Raw genomic sequence first — 17,017 nt, 5'->3', positions numbered from 1 at the left:
GGGGTCCCTCCGATTTTCACATAACCAGCACTAGTAAAACCAGCCGGGTTGGTTGGCACTATAGCAGGGGGACACGCGGCATAATGACATACCAACCACATGCTGTTCAGCGCTGGACTGAATTCCCTAGGGAGTGGGGTCTGCCGAAAAAAATTAACGCTCCCCCCCTCTAGGAAGACCCAGCCCAATGCTGAAAGCACTAGGGCTCTTCCTACACCCCTGGGCGGTGGGTGTAGGGTAATATCGGCGATAATAAAGTTAAAAATACAAATGGACACCATTTTGATTTATGGAACTAAAAGTCCCAGCCATGCCACAGTGCCATATACAGTGTAGGCATGCTGATGCTTGTATGACTACAAGCACAAGCATACCCATGGCAGCCAGGTCATTCTGGATCTCTGCTCCCATGGACTAGCAGTAGTTCTGATCCTCCCATCTCATCCCATTGGATGATGCAGAGATGCCCCCGTAGTGGATGTCACCGTGGCCCACAAACCCATGAGCTTCCCCATAACTAGGTGCAATTATGCAAATCTAGTGGTTAAACATTATAAATTCACTGCAATTTTACACTACAAAGAGCAAAACAGTCAAATTTAACCTAATTAATCCTAACTTTAATTAGCCACATCATATACCTAAACCTACCCCTTGTTAGAACATTGGATGAAGCACTAACCTATGTCTATGTTTAAAATATATTGTTGAAGTCTGCTAACCAACTCTGTATAAGTTCCATTCTCTATACAGTATATCTCTTTCATCCATGGTTAATTGGCTTTTCCACATCCTTTTCTTACCCTCGGCACAGCTAAACTCTTCCCAGAAGTCCGTGGTACACCAAAAGCAAAAATATACAAAAAAAAGTAGGAATTACAAAGTACATACAAAAAAATTACATTTAATTGTTATTTTTCAATTGATCAATTTAACATTGCAGCTAATATTTTTTTTTTTTCTTATAACTAATATTAACTATGGTAGCTTAACTATAACTAATATGATACCTGTGCTTGTTTTAATGAACACAATAGTTTTATATTCAGCTTGACAGAGCAACTCAAAGTTCATGGTCAAGGCCCTTGAAGCACGACCTCTTATCGTTTTTTATTAAAACTAGAGATGAAAAACTTTGTTTACATAGATACATTGTAGAAAATGGGAGCAGAACTGCGATAGCCTTGTTGGAAATCCGAGGATATTCTTCCTTAACCACAATCCAGGAAACATAAAATGGAACTTCAGCCAATTTCAATTTTAGCGTCCCGTTGTTCCTCAAATCAAGAACTCCCTCTTGAATCTGAAGTGAAACTGCTTCTGTAGAATTTTTGGCATTAGTTGCAAAAAGATTTAGGATCCAATCGTATTTCTCCATATTAATTGTGTAAAAGTATTGCTCAAATCTCTGCTGTAGCAATGTTACATTTTGTTGAGCCAAATCCAATATTATCTGCTTCTTTTCAATCGTAATCTGGTTGGACCTTTTGTACATTACTAGTGATCCTTGTAGTAACTTAATTTGTTAAAGTTTGAGTTTCTGTTTTGTAAACGGAATCGTTATATATTTCTATATATATATTTCTATTTTATTTTACATATAAGTATTAATATATATCTATATATATATATCTTATATGTCTCTCCTTTATGTCTGAAAATATATTATTAAATAAAAAAGTATAGCTACTTGTTAGTTGATATAACATGACATAATTGGATCCTACTTTCTTGTCTTAACTCCAACTCACTCTCATCTTCTCCTGCAATTCACTTAGTGCTTCTTTTGAACTAACTAACAATGTCCTGCCTCTCATATATATATCAAACTTCCCCATACTCCAAACATGGGAGTTGATTTTCCCACCATGTGATATCTATCAGATGACTTTATCAGTGTAATATAATTTGGCCTAAATATTTGTTCAAATTGATCTTGAAGCAATTTCATCTCCAGGTGACATAGAGGCCATAAACATAGGATTTTCTCATCCTCACTTCCTTCCCTTCCTTAACGCATCTACTTATTACAACATATATATCATCATCACCATTTATTTATATAGCGCCAATAATTCCACAGCGCTGTACTCGCATCAGTCCCTACCCCATTGGAGCTTTCAGTCTAAATTCCCTAACACACACACACACACACACACACACAGACAGACAGACTAGGGTCAATTTGATAGCAGCCAATTAACCTACCAGTATGTTTTTGGAGTGTGGGAGGAAACCGGAGCACCCGGAGGAAACCCACGCAAATACGGGGAGAACATACAAACTCCTCACAGATAAGGCCATGCACAGGAATTGAACTCATGACCCCAGTGCTGTAAGGCAGAAGTGCTAACCACTACGCCACCATACATACCATTATCTATACTATTTCATTTTAAACAGTTTCCCTTATACTTCTACACACTACATTATTTTATTTATTAAAACAATTACCTACATGGTTAAATCCGATAAATTTTTCAGAGCATGACAATAATTTTTCATTCTGACTTTGCATTTTTTTATTGAGTTCATTCAGGTATTCGAATATGTCAGCCATGTACGCAAGTTTGGCTATCCAGTGATTGTCTTCGAGTAGCTGGTACAGTTCGAGCATATTTTGGTTTAATAGAAAATGACTAACCTCATATCGAAGCTCAAATATCTTGCCAGAACTTGCCTCGAGACCACCAACATATTTTGGTGTAAAACAATAAGGATTGCTATTCGAGTCCCATTTCTGTGCAGAGTATTTAAAAAAGTTTGCGAGTTTAAGGCTCTTTATTTCATGATGTTTATGATCTTGACGCATTCGTTCATCGTTTGCAATAGTTACTCTGGCAAGTGTTTGACCATTAATACTTCCCGATGTATGCAATGTGTAATTTATATTGTCAGACTTTGTTGTTTTACCCACCAGACAAACCTCTTTTTATTACACATCATTGCCGAAGGTCTGTCCATGCAAACACTAATGCAATTACTCCTTTGAAAGCCTTAAGCTTTGAAGAAATCGTTTGCTGCCCAAATTTTTTTTTCAATAGTAGTCTGCTCTGGAAGCTTTTTACAAAAGAAATAACGATCTTTTATGGGGTCCTTGTCAACAAAATGAACAATACTTATTAGTTGTGCTCGGTTTTTAATATCTGTTGATTTGTTCACTTGAAGTGAAGATTTCTCAGCCCATTTCAATTTTGTATTCAGTGTTTCCAGAATATCGTTAGACATATCGTCAATACGTCTTTTAACAGTATCAGCCGACAATAAAACTTTGCTCACTTCCTTAACTTCATTAGGCCCAAGCATGAATACAACGATTTCTATGCCAGCTGGTTTAATAAGTGTTTCACCAATAGTATGTTTTCTTCTGACATTCAATTAATTTTGCAACATGGTAACTACCTTGTACCGCTTTGTCAGAAACTTTGACAGTCGACCTCATAAATTGCCTCTGTTTTAGATTTTGGTTTAAAATATTGTTTGTCCTTGTTAGCGCAACTAGAAAGTTTTGATTTTAAATGGCAAATCAGTTTACTTGGTACCATTGCCTCGTTTGAAAGTTGTTCTCTGCAAATTACGCATTCTAGTTTCGGAGCTGCTTCTTCACCACACCACGAAAATCCATATCGAATGTATTCTTCATTGTACATGACATTTTACAATCTTTGTTTATTTACAACAGTGCTCGAGCTGGGGTCATCATTATTTGTCGGTGAGATTAAATTCTGTTACGCAAAAACTTTAAAATGGTATAAAAATATATATATAAATAAAATGATCTATATTGTATTTAACACAAAAGAACACTCCCATAAGAAAAAATAATTATCAATTAAATAGTCTCTGCAGCAATGCGACAGATAGCAGATGTGATCACTGGCCCAATGTTTTCTCAACGCTTAATTATTGTTCCCACTTCAGTCCTCACGTCTCTCGCATGCAAGTCGGTGACAGCAGTGGTATAGATAAGGAACACGCTTGCGGGAATGTTACACGTACGCAATGCATTCATAAGTGTCACCCCCGTAACATAATAATAATAATAATAATAATAAACTCTTTATTGCAGTAAAATATCTTACAAAGAAAACATGTGAAATGCTGAAATAATTTCCTTAAGGCAAGGCCATCCAGTTAACGATAGTATGATGCATAAATCTTTGCTTTTTCTCCAGTTGGAGGCATTGCGCTGCAGCACACTTAGCAACATCTCATGGCACACCGGTACGCCGCACACTGGTTGCGGAGCACTGCCCTAGAGCATCAGTGAAGTATCCATTTCCTGCCCCTAACCCTATAACTTTTGCTCATGTTTCACATCCGTGTCACACAAAAACTCTCCCCGTTTTCTGAGAATGGGACCCTGACACTTATGTGGAAGGCTCATATGAATTGAGAAAACTTCACATCAAAAGTGTGTTTTGCTTGCTGGTTTAAACATAAATAAGGGGAGTCCTGTTTTTGGAAAGAAAATGCTTTGAAAAGGCCTCCCATACGCAGTCTGTAAAAACAGGACCACTAATCCCATTTACTACAGACTGTATTACCATTGACAGAGAACATACTGTAATGCAGACACATGGTGTGAGCTAAAAAAGTGGGAATTTAGAAATAGCAAACCAAGACTTGGGGGTAAATGTATCAAGCTGAGAGTTTTCCGGTGGGTTTGAAAAGTGGAGATGTTGCCTATAGCAACCAATCAGCTTCTAGCTATCATTTTATAGAAAGTACTAAATAAATGATAGCTAGAATCTGATTGGTTTTTCAAACCCGCCGGAAAACTCTCAGCTTGATACATTTACCCCCTGGTCTATGTGACTCTGACCCTGGGAAACAGAAGATATATTAGGAGTAACTATTAAATTAACATATTTATACATAAGCAGAGGAAGCTAGTAATTAAGTAGCTTGCATGGGTGAAATGCCTTAATCCTGCAGACATCTATAGGTAGTTCTTTTGTAGTATTTTTTTTTCTTTTCAATGAGAACTGTTGTAACCTAAATAGTTCATAAAATATAATTCCTCTTTAAGACTATGAGCTTTCACTATAATTTGTGGTCCAGCACTGCAAAGACTCAAATGAATTCTTAACTTTTTTTTGCCTAGCATCCACATTTAGTCTGGGGGCTAGATTTCAAAAAGTGAGGTTTGATGAAGCCGCAGTTTCAGACGTTTTTTCCAGCAGTTTTAAAACCGCCGGATTTACTAAAGATCAAACCGCCATTAAAATGGCCAGAATTGACATTTTTAAAAACCACCACTTTACAAATCGCCATCCTGATTTTAACAATGATGAACATACAAACAGACGGAATCACTAAGCTGGGGTTTGAAAAACAGCCGCAAATCCGCCATCAAAACGGTCAAAACAAAAGAGGTGGTTGTGATAAGTGAGATTGCCCATACTGTATACTGTTTGAGCGATCTGGCCATTCAGGACATAAAAGGAAGCACCATTGACATATACCTTTGGGGGGCAATCATTATTTATTGATTAAAGGGCAAAATTAATTATAATTAATTTATGGGGCACATTTTATTTTTCATTATATTAAGGGTATAAAATTATTGTAATACATAATTATATTAACTGAGCAAAACTATTTGAATGTTAATGGTTCATATAATTATTTGTGATGCACAATGTGGCATTACACAGTACGCCTATAATATAATAATTCAATAATTTCGTCCCCATAATATATTGACAATCAAAATTTGCTCCGCACTTTCTCTTATGCTCGGAATGGCAAGATAGCTTAAACAGCATGTTCGAGCTGTCAAGTGAATCAGAAACAGGTATTATAAAACCTGTCTTTTTGATGACCGTTTTGTTGGTGAAACCACCGGCGGTTTAGAAATTTGCAATGCGCCACCCATTGCCAGGCATTTTACATCACAGTCTCTAACCGCCCTTCATTAAATGCGCCGGTTTGGAGTACTTAACCATCGGGGATGTGTGGCGGTTTAAAACAGCCACGATTCTTAGTAAATTTATCCCAAGAGTCAACTTCATCAGCTTTGAATGAATAACATATTGTCTTTTCAATTGTTTTTTTTATTGGCTACACACTATGTAATTTGTTTTTATTAAAAGATAACTGCTAGTATATTAGGTACTTTATAACCTAATGTATTTACTGGTAGTACACAACCATCTTGAAAATTAAATGTGTATTTATTTTGACCTGTAATCTTTTAGTGCTCTTGGAACATCCCTGCCCCTTCCCTCTAAAATACCCAACTACTGACAAAAACTGGTGAATTATGAGTATGATCATCTCTATTTTACAACAGATTCCAGGTTTTAAGTGGATTGTAATCTAATGATACGTAGGGACAATTATTTCCTAAATATAATGTAACTAAAAACATAAACATTGCTATCTTCTGCTAATATACATTAGCCCAATAGAGGGCAGCCCTAAACCACCACATACACTGTTTTGATTAATAACTCCTTACCTATCAAGGAAACGGCTATGAAACATAGACTTTGTAGATATTGCAGTTTAAAGAAAAGATAGTTAAAGTTCCTGTTCTTAAAGTGACATCAGAAAATGGATTTTACATCTGTTTTATTAGCAGTCTACACATTACTGAGTCCTCAAATGTGTAAAATCCTTACATATAAAATACTTGGTACCTAACAAGTTATCTCTAGTCATTAAGTTCCTAGTAATGGAAATGCAAGTTTAAAAAATGTAAGTTTTATTTATAGCCATTCATTTTCTGTCCAGTCATATGACTTTATGAATTAATTTATAACTATAATGGAATTCCGAGGTGATTTGTAATATCTGCAATAATAGAAAGTAGGAGGTACATTATTCATTGTAATGTTTTAAATTAAAAGAAAGTCACTTTAACACAGATCCGCACTCACCTACACTAACACACAGACTGACACACATACATTTACACAGACTCACAATGACAGAGACTGACACACAGCATAATAATGACAGAAAATCACTGACAGGTTGACAGAAGTCCTCACCACAGTTTCCTCTTATCTTTCTGGCTGCTCTATATGGTGCTGATTTGAATCTGCTGCCACTATGTCCTGTGCTTCTGGTAGGTTCACAGCAATAATTAAGGCTGGGGATCCAGCCTACAGAAGTTGCAATGATGTGTCCTACCAACAGGGGCTGGCTGGTCTGGGGGCATGAGGGCATCTGCCCCCCCTGGACCGGTCCCATGGTGGGCTACTTTAAAATAGGCTGCTGAGAGAAGTCCTGCCCCCCAGGCTAAAATTTGCCTGCCCTCCCCTGCTTACCAGGCAGGTCACACCCTTGGGCATGGCAGCTGTTGCAGCCATACACAAATCATGGGGAAAGAACTTCAACTTATACACCATGTTATAAAAATATTAGTGACACACCTTTAGTGTATAATCAGCAGATTCTGAGAACACAAATATTATTTACTAGGTCCATTGACATGTATTATTGTTAATTATAAGATGTGTGGTGCTAGCCAATAGGAGATATGTAAAACATTATTCTTTATGTTGTATACTGTATATAATGCCCTCTAGATGATAGGCATTAGCGCATAAAGAGGTCTAAATAGGGCCAGTTTTTTATCCCTGCTTTTCTATGCAATAAAACGTGTCTTATTGTCATGATTTACCAAGAGTAATACTCAGTTGCCCGGCGATGCTGGCTGGCAACTGTATTTGTATTATATTTACTCTTTCTACTATATTCTTCTAAAAAACAAACAATACACTTGTTTGACAGCTTAAGAGGTCACATTTTATTAATCCATTGTAACCCAAACCCGTTTTCCACTGGAAACATGTGGGGTATTGGAATGGTTATATTTATTAACTGTAAATGCTACTAATTTATTGCTCAGTCTGTTTGGAGTGAAGGGAATAGGTTTATATATTAAATGGAAATACTGTTAATTTAACGTTGGGGCTGTTTGGAGGGAAATAGATCTATTTATCAAATGTGAATCTTGGATAACACTGCGCTCAAACAACCCAGATTTAACCTAACTGGTAAAGCTGCAAAAATTGGGAAGGTATCCCTCCTTGAGTGCAAACTTAAATAGTGAAACAATTAACTGCGCTCATACCAGGTAACCCAGAACTGAGGAATACTGTTAGTGTTCAACCAATGATATAATGTATGTGAGAACCATTTAGAAAGCCGCACTGTTCTGAAAATAATCTGCAAAAAAAATGGCTGAAAAATGCCTTGGTAACGTATTATGTGTCTAACTTGTCTCACACGGTTACCAAATAGTATGATATTGTAAAGCTTTGATATTGTGGCAATGTTGATTTGTGTATATACTTCATTTACATATGAACTGTGAATTAATTTTGCAGTCCACAATTACTGCCTATCAATCATTTTACTGAATGGGTGGACGGGCCTGAGATCCACATTGCAGCAACCACGTTACAGCAACCAGCATCACCCCCACGTTACAGCAACCAGCATCACCCCCACGTTACAGCAACCAGCATCACCCCCACGTTACAGCAACCAGCATCACCCCCACATTACAGCGTCCAGCATCACCCCCACGTTACAGCAACCAGCATCACCCCCACGTTACAGCAACCAGCATCACCCCCACGTTACAGCAACCAGCATCACCCCCACGTTACAGCAACCAGCATCACCCCCACGTTACAGCAACCAGCATCACCCCCACGTTACAGCAACCAGCATCACCCCCACGTTACAGCAACCGGTATCACCCCCACATTACAGCAACCGGTATCACCCCCACGTTACAGCAACCAGCATCACCCCCACGTTACAGCAACCAGCATCACCCCCACGTTACAGCAACCGGTATCACCCCCACATTACAGCAACCGGTATCACCCCCACGTTACAGCAACCAGCATCACCCCCACGTTACAGCAACCAGCATCATCCCCCACATTACAGCAACCGGTATCACCCCCACATTACAGCAAGCAGCATCACCCCACATTACCGCAACCAGCATTACCCCAGGGCCATCTTAACAACATTATGGGCCCCCGGGCAAAGCAGTGCACCGGGGCACCTACATATATAGATATATATATATATATATATATAGATATAGATGTATAGAGATGTAGATATATAGAGATAGAGATAGATGTACTTGCTCAGTGACCCTTGAAGGCTTTTTTTGCAGGTTTTTTCTTTTGCAGGATTATTTATTCTAATTAAGAGCCCTGTCTATGGGGCCCCCTTGCCCGTGGGGCCCCCCGGCACCTGCCCATCGTGCCCAATGGAAAAGATGGCCCTTCATTACCCCCAAATTACAGCAACCAGAATTACCCCCATATTCTAGCAACCAGCATTACCTCCACATTACAGCAATACCCTCTCCCACATATTAGCAATACTAATCCCCATACACACTACAACATTACCACCACCAGGCCACCCTCACACTACAGTAATACCACCAACTATACGGGTGCCACTGTAGGGAACCAATGTTCTGCTTTTTTCAAACTTTGAACAAAATAGCACAACAGAGTAGTTACACAGAATATAATTAACAAGTACCATTTTCTTTCAATTAAATTGGAATAGCAGAATTTTCATGAATAATTTCACACAAAATAACACACTAACAAAAAAATCAGAAAAAAAATAACTACTGAATGATCACCTGAACCTACGCTGCCACATTAAAAGTATTTCCATCTACAGCAAAATGTCAGAGAAAATAGTATTTTTACTACAGTAATTGGATATGCGTTTTTCTATTAATTTTAAATAACACAGTATATAAATTAAGGGGGATGGAGGGAGGGGGGTGAGAGCTATTTGGATGTGATCCATCAGTTTGATTAGAAACATTTAGATTATTTACCTGGAAACGTTTACACCCTTGATTCACAGGCAGGGCCGCCAAAATTAATTTTCGGCCTCTGTACAGTAACTTCTTGGGGACTCCTCCATAGTCGAAAATGACAGAGAATTGTGCTTGAAAAAGCACTAGGCCACTCAGTTTGACAGAAGTGTGCAGTGCCGGCTCACCGGAACATAACATACCTCCCCACAGTCAGGACAAAGGTGCTGACTTTCAGGCAGAAGCAGAGCAACCAGCGGTGCACCAGGTGCACAGCACCAGAGCCCATGCCAGTGTCCACTAAACTGCAAAAAAATTTTTAAAAAAATACTTACCAATAAGGCACCGCTCCTCTCATTTTCAGAGAGGAGCCACGAGCATAATGAAAGAAGACAGAAGAGAAAGAGAAGAAAGAAGGGGCACAGAGTGATGGTGAAGAGGGCCATGGGGCACAGTGTGATACAGAAAGGGCACAGTGTGATGGTGAAAAGGGCCAGGGGACACAGTGTGATACAGAAGAGGCACAGTGAGATACAGAAGGGGCACAGTGTGATACAAAAGGGACACATGCTATATATTTATATTTCATACACTTGAAATTTGAAGTAAACTAAATAAAAAAGGTACTATACGTTTCTTGTTTTTGTGTGCATGCGTGTGTGTTGGTGGCGGGTGGGGGGGAGGGTGTCTGGCATGGAGCCCAAAGCAAATTTTTGCACCCTGGCCCACAGCTCACTAGTTCCACCTCTGCTTTCAGGATGTGCCCTAAAAGCAGCATTTTTAGTGGAAGGTGTGTAGATATTCTAATGAAACTGTAGTGCCCCCAAATCATATTATGCCATACAGTAGTGCCCTCAAATTATATTATGCAACAATAGTGCCCCCAAATCATAATGTGCCTCATAGTACTACCCTCAATTCATATTATGCCACACTGTAGTGCCCCCAGTTCATTTTATGTAACACAATAGTGCCCTCAAATGACATTATGCCAACACGGTGCCCCCAAATCATATTATGCTATACAGTAGTGCCCCATGTTCAAATAATGCCACACAGTATGGAGAATGGCCGCTCTGTAGGCCATAATGCATTTACAGTCAGTACTTTCTGCCCCGAGGACCCACCCGAATACACAGGTGTTTAACACAGTCACATGTGGGCAGACTCTAGTGCAGTGGTGTGGTGCAGTGCAAATTAAATATTGGGCGCCAGGCCGTCTCAGTTCAAAATTTTATTACAACTCCTCTTCCCCTCCAGCACAGTAAAGCATAACGGTTGCAGATAACGGTTGTATGACCACTTCGCCCTCTTTAACCCCTCCAACTCATACTTGCAGTAATAAAATAACTCTGGTAGTTCACACACCCAATGTTATGGGGACAGTTATTACACTGCATCAGTAAGAGTCAATCATATTCACAGGCAGATGGTAGGCATGTACCAGAGGTTCTTGCACTACGCTTGTGTGCATCATCCCCTATGTCAGGGCCTCTTCTTTTCAACCTGTAGCCACAAGTATGGGGGCGGTTCTACCATCCATAGTCCTTTGTAGTGGGTACTCTCCCCCTCTTGTCCACTGTCATTCCAGTAATGTCATATTATGCCTCACAATAGTGCCCCCAGTTCAAGAAAGGATGGTTAAAAAGTAATCAAAAATGCATAGCGCATGGGAAGATATATTAACATACCTGATTATGGTGTCTAATAACCTGTCTTCTGTTCTCCTACTGGGACGCCGGGAGAGGAGGGAGCCATAGCTGTCAGTTCAGACAGGCATTCTTCCGAGTTGTGCGCACCCACCGGGAGCAGCCATGGACTAATCTGTGCAACACATGTAAGGTGGCTGATCCTGGGGAAGAGCCAGCCACCAGGAAGCTATTCAATGCTGGGGCTGGCCACTAATAGGCTAGGGCCGGCCCTATTAGCTTGGGCGCACAGATTGTCATGCCAACACCCGGCATATATAACAGGAAGAAAGTAATGGCCAATCCACCCCAGCTTGGCCCAGTCCCTGCAGTGGCCCAAAATAGTCTTTATTCTGTCCGGCCCGTGAGGCATATGCCCACCCCTGGATACACAGATGGGAAGTTGAACTGGAAGCCTTGACTTGGACTTTCAGTTCCAATTGTAGGGAAAAAATATTTTTTAAAAGAACATATCTTAAAAAATATTAAAAAAATTATTATTTTGCTGCATTTTTCCGATTTGAAAACAAATACTATTTAAATAATTAAAGCATTTTTTACATTGAATATTTACTGCTACTGCTATCATGTGATGGCAATAGCAAAATAATCATTACGGCAGTATTTGTACCTTGACAATCCTTGTTAAAAAGGCTTCCCAATACTTTGTATGAGAAAGATTTCACTGGAGAAACCCAGCAAATCTGTTTTCTGGCGGCGACTTGTGTCCTTGATAGATAGGGAAAAGCCTAATCTCTGACAAAAACACCCTTTTTTTGAAAGACATAGGACTTTTTGCCTGCTTAATAAATAGAGCCCTTATTATTTAGCCATGTTTGTTCTGATATGAAAATCTACAAACGTAGGAAATATTGTGTTTTTCAATGAAAAATTAATGGATGAAAAAGGTCCATTTACATATTTCAGATTCATTATTTAAGAGAACTTGTGTCTACAAAACACAACTTTTAGTCAGATCAAGGTTAAAATCAATGCCAAGGTTAAAATTATATTTCCATGAATATTTATTTTTTAAGTGCATTTCTTGCTTATATACAATTCATGCAGTTATTTTGAACAAACAAAATGCCTTATGAATTCATAGGCTGTAATTTCATGAATACTGGCTGGGTCATAATAACTCTTCAATGGGCCTGAGTCATTAAGGAGAGCAAGGCAAAAAAGGAGTACATTTTCTCCTGGAGAAACCATGCTACAATGCAAGGGGTGCAAATTAGTTTGTTATTTTGCACATAAGTTAAATACTAGCTGTTTTTTTCATGTAGCACACAAATACTTTATAACTTTATTTTTACACTGAAATTTAAAGTTGATTTAGGACATTCATTCATTCATTCATTGTAGAATGGCTACAAGGCAGTGATGGCTGCATAATTAGTGTGTATAGCTCTAAATGTATAGTTACAAGTGTAAAAAAAAAAAAATAGCATAATTTGGAGTTATACTGGAGTTAAACAGGAGGAAACAGAAGAAGAACATTCTGCCTATTACCACAGTTACACAAGGACAACAGTCAGTATTCAGCTGAAATTTCCTAATCTATCCCTGATGGTTCAATCTCTCCCTGGCTACAGGCTTCACACAACATGAAGACAGTTTTGGACCCTGATCTTATTTTCTTCTCACCTCATGAAAGTTTATTTTATCTGTCAGTTTATTTTCCCTGCAACAAGCCCTCTATTTAATCAGCCTGCTGTACTACTTGCCCATCCACTCCCTACCCATGCTACAGCTATGTCAGTCCTCATCATTGTACTTTCAATTCTACTCAAGGCTTTGTCTGCCATCACAAGTCTAAAGAAATGAAACTGAGTTTGAAACACTCTCCTCTCTCATGACTCTGCAATAACTCAGCTACTCCATCACCTGTGCCTTATTACTGTCCATTCAGCACTTCCACCCACTCCCCCACATGACTCCCCACATCATTACTCCATGTTATCCAGACATACAGGAATAAACTACATCTACTGCAGCCTCACTCTGCACTACTTCTTTGATTGGACAGGACATTGCAACTAGGTAATTCTTTTAATTCCCTCATTTTTGCTATTTTACTCATAAATCCCAATGTTTGCCAAATAATTTTTCTTCCTAAATTCCTTCCTTAATTTTTTTATGGCATTATATTTAGGACTATATCATCCCTCACCCATCCTGCAACACACACCTCTGTCCACATTGCTCCTTCATTACTTCACTCGCCTCTAGTGAACACTCATGAACTGTTTGTTCTATTTAAATTCAATAGTTATAGCAGCCCCACCCTGTTGCCATAAACTAAAAGGACACACATCTTACAATCATCTTTCCTATCTTTCTTTCTACCTGTTTCTATTAGCTGGTGATATATCACCTAATCCAGGTCCCCCTCACTTCTCCCACACACATATATCTGAATGCTACAGCAATCAAGCAAAACCTCAAACGCATCACCTGTCTCCCTCTCTTCCAAAGTCCTTTAAATGTGCCCTTTAGAATGAACGCTCTGTTTGTAACAAACTTATCTCCATTCATGATCTCTAACTCTCAAACAACCTCAACCTTATGGCAATAACAGAAACATGGCTCACGCAATCAGTCACCTGCAGCTCTTTCACTTGGTGGTCTCCATTTCACCCACACCCCCAGACCTGGAGGGAGGTGGGGTTGGACTACTTCTCTCCCCACAGTGCACATTCACCAAATGTCAAGTTCTAGTTCAAGTTCAGTTCAAGTTCTACCAAATGTCCCATCACTCACGTTCACATCTTTTGAAGTTCATACTGTTAGGATTTTTAACCCATTCTCTATGCGTGTTGCTGTCATCTATCACCCCCCTGGACCACATCAACAATTTCTTGAACACTTCTCTGCATGGTTCCCTCACTTCTTATCCTCTGACATCCCCACCATCATCATGGGTGATTTCAACATCCCCATTGCTAATCCAAGTTCCAATGCTGCTTCTAAACTACTCTCTCTAACATCCTCATTTGATCTCTCCCAGTGGATTGAATCCGCTGCTCTTCAGGATGGCCACTGTCTTGATTTTGTTTTTTCTAAACAATGCTCAGTTTCTGATTTCCTTAACACTCCTTTCCCCCTCTCGTATCATCACCTTATTAGCTACTCGCTCCTCCCCAGTTCTTTACCCTCCCCAGTGTAAAACTCTTCCAAGCCTCCTAACACCTGCAGGAATATTAACTTTATTGATTTTCAACAGTTTTCCACCTCTATTCAACACCTTCTCTCTCCAATTTTTTCATTCTCCTCCCCTGATAGGGCAGTACCTCATATTCACCAAACCCTAGCAACTGCCCTTGATCAAGTGGTTCCAGCGACTCTACATACTCCACGTGGACTTCGTTGCAAACTGTGGCACACTAAAGTAACACGAACTTTACAAAAACTTTTTTGTAAAGCAGAACCTCACTGGCGTAAATCTTTTACCTCTAATGATTTCATCACGTATACTGCTATCAACTATTCTTATCGAAATGCCCTGGATACTGCAAAACAAACATACTTCCAATCTCTCATCTATGCTCAGTCTTCTAACCCCAAACGCCATTTTAACACATTTAAATCTCTTTTAAACTTTCTCACCCCAAACCCTCCGACTACCATCAGTGCCCAAGATCTTGATTCCTATTTCAAGGACAAAATAGATAAGATCAAACTTGAAATGGTATCATCTCCCTCAATAAGCAGTTAGCTCAATTCCTTTGTAGCACCCTCTGACACTCTCTCTGAGCCATGTTGCAGTGACATCGCTCAGTTTTTTGAAAATGTTGTCAGCGGTATGCCTCTTAGTGAAGCCAGTGATACACAGAGTAGCCTGCGCCTGAAACAACTGACATTGTTTGTTAGATGCCGCTGCTGTTCCTGCTATTGAAGAATATTCAACAGCCCAGTGGGCTGTCAGAGTCCTATAATCTTTACTTTGCCCAGTTCCACATATCTGTGGTTCAGTGTACAGTTTGCAGAAAGGCATTTTGTAGCCCAATAAAAACAATTTCTTGTAACCTCCTGGTACAGGTGAGGAATTGCTTGTTTAGTAAAATGGTGTTGAGATGGAATTCACTAACAGGGACACAGGACCTCAATTAACTGTCTAAAACATGCTGCATTAATGGTGGATATTGTATGCAGATCTAAAACTAGCATAGTCACCATGACCCGTGATCCGCTGTACGACTGGGTGACAGCAGTCATACTTGCATCCTCTTGCAAAGGATTGTTTAACAGTCATTTGTTGTTTTAAACTATTAGTAGTCTTCTTCTTGGTCTGCTTCTAGGCTGAAGATCCACCCCCGGCAGCAGAAGCAACAACAGTGGGCCTAACGGATTCTTCTGAGGAATCCTGGATAGGGGAGCAGTCATCTAGCCGTAGCAACTTGGATGCAGGACTAACTCCGATCACTAGTGAGAATATTGATGATGAAGGTGTTGGGGGTGTAGATTGCAGGTGCTGGGATCTAGCTGAGAGAAGGGAGCTAGCTGATGCTGGACTGCTTGTTGTTATTTTTTAGCATAAATTTATGATTTTCCCAAAAGCTTGCCATGAACTTGCTTCAAATGGCGTAACATGGAGGAGGTTTCTAGATGGTTAAGGTCCCTACCTCTATTGACTGTGGCTTTACAAATGGCTAGACATCTGTTTTCAAGATTTGGGTAAAAATAATTCCACACATAAGAGGTGGATGTTTTAGTGCTATGCCCAGACACAATGACCTTTTACTTATCACTGGCAAGAACTGCTTCCACTGGTGTAGGACTTGCCACTGTAGAGTTCATTAACAGCACTGTTAGCTTAGCTGCTTTAAGCCCATTGTTAGCTTCTTTTGTGGGGGCCCAAACAAACCAAGCACTTCTGCCACAAAGTGGCACTCGTTGTCGCTGAAGTGGAGGGCCCAAGCATTCCATCTTGCACCACTTTTCTTTTCTGCTAATGCCGTGTTGCATTGGTTCCTAGATGTGCTATAAACTGCCGTGTGTTTGTGCCATTGCTCTGTTGATTAGATTACAGCAGCTACAAGAAGAATAGAATTTGCTCTGCCACCAACTGAAGCAAGAGGTGATTACAAGGTGGAATTCCACCCTTTATATGCTCCATTGGATTGAGGAACAAGGAAAAACCATCAGTCTTAGAGTTCATTGGTTTGGTAAATTGTACCTACTACCCCTTCTGTTTCTGTGTGTTTGTTAAAGCTTTTTAACATATTTCCCAAGGACAATGCCATCTTGCACGGTTTGATATTTTGGCCTCGGGCTATCAGCTTGTGTAATAGTCGACAACAGTTTTATTAGGTCACCAATTCACATGGTGGACAGTATGATTAGGTAGACTCTTCAAATGTGGACAGTATGATTATAGGGCTAAGGATAGGGACAGGTCTCGGATAGGAACAGAGATAGCGACAGGTCTAGGGATAGGGACAGGGTTAGAGTTAGGGATAATACTGTCTATATTTGAATTGTCAACCTAATAAATACTGTC

The sequence above is a fragment of the Mixophyes fleayi genome, chromosome 1 (assembly GCF_038048845.1).
Source record: "Mixophyes fleayi isolate aMixFle1 chromosome 1, aMixFle1.hap1, whole genome shotgun sequence".
NCBI lineage: Eukaryota > Metazoa > Chordata > Amphibia > Anura > Limnodynastidae > Mixophyes > Mixophyes fleayi.
The sequence above is the reverse complement of the archived record's forward strand: the minus strand, read 5'-3'. Positions refer to the sequence as shown.